Source organism: Rhincodon typus, chromosome 17 (assembly GCF_021869965.1).
Source record: "Rhincodon typus isolate 14 chromosome 17, sRhiTyp1.1, whole genome shotgun sequence".
In the NCBI taxonomy this organism is placed as follows: Eukaryota; Metazoa; Chordata; class Chondrichthyes; order Orectolobiformes; family Rhincodontidae; genus Rhincodon; species Rhincodon typus.
In genome coordinates this window covers 250,437-250,738 of record NC_063348.1, presented here as the reverse complement: position 1 = coordinate 250,738, position 302 = coordinate 250,437, and the positions used below count along the sequence as shown (strand labels likewise).

Sequence of the window (302 nt, the reverse complement as noted above, 5' to 3'; positions counted from 1 at the left end):
TCTGTCTCTGTCTCTCTCTGGCACGCGCTCTGTCTCTGTCTCTCTCTCTCTGGCATGCGCCCTGTCTCTCTCTCTCTGGCACGCTCTGTCTGTCTCTCTCTGTCTCTCTGGCATGCGCTCTGTCTCTGTCTCTCTCTCTCTGGCACGCGCTCTCTCTCTCTGGCACGCGCTCTGTCTCTGTCTCTCTCTGGCACGCGCTCTGTCTCTGTCTCTCTCTCTGGCGCGCTCTGTCTCTCTGGCACGCGCTTTGTCTCTCTCTGTCTCTCTGGCACGCGCTCTGTCTCTCTGGCACGCGCTCTGTC

General features: G+C 59.9%; 1 protein-coding gene across 8 annotated transcripts in view; it reads left to right on the top strand.

The window, feature by feature from the left end:
- Nucleotides 1-302, top strand: part of celf1 (cugbp, Elav-like family member 1) — a 91,297-nt gene that overhangs the window by 62,452 nt on the left and 28,543 nt on the right. The gene's annotated exons all lie outside the window — the stretch shown is intronic.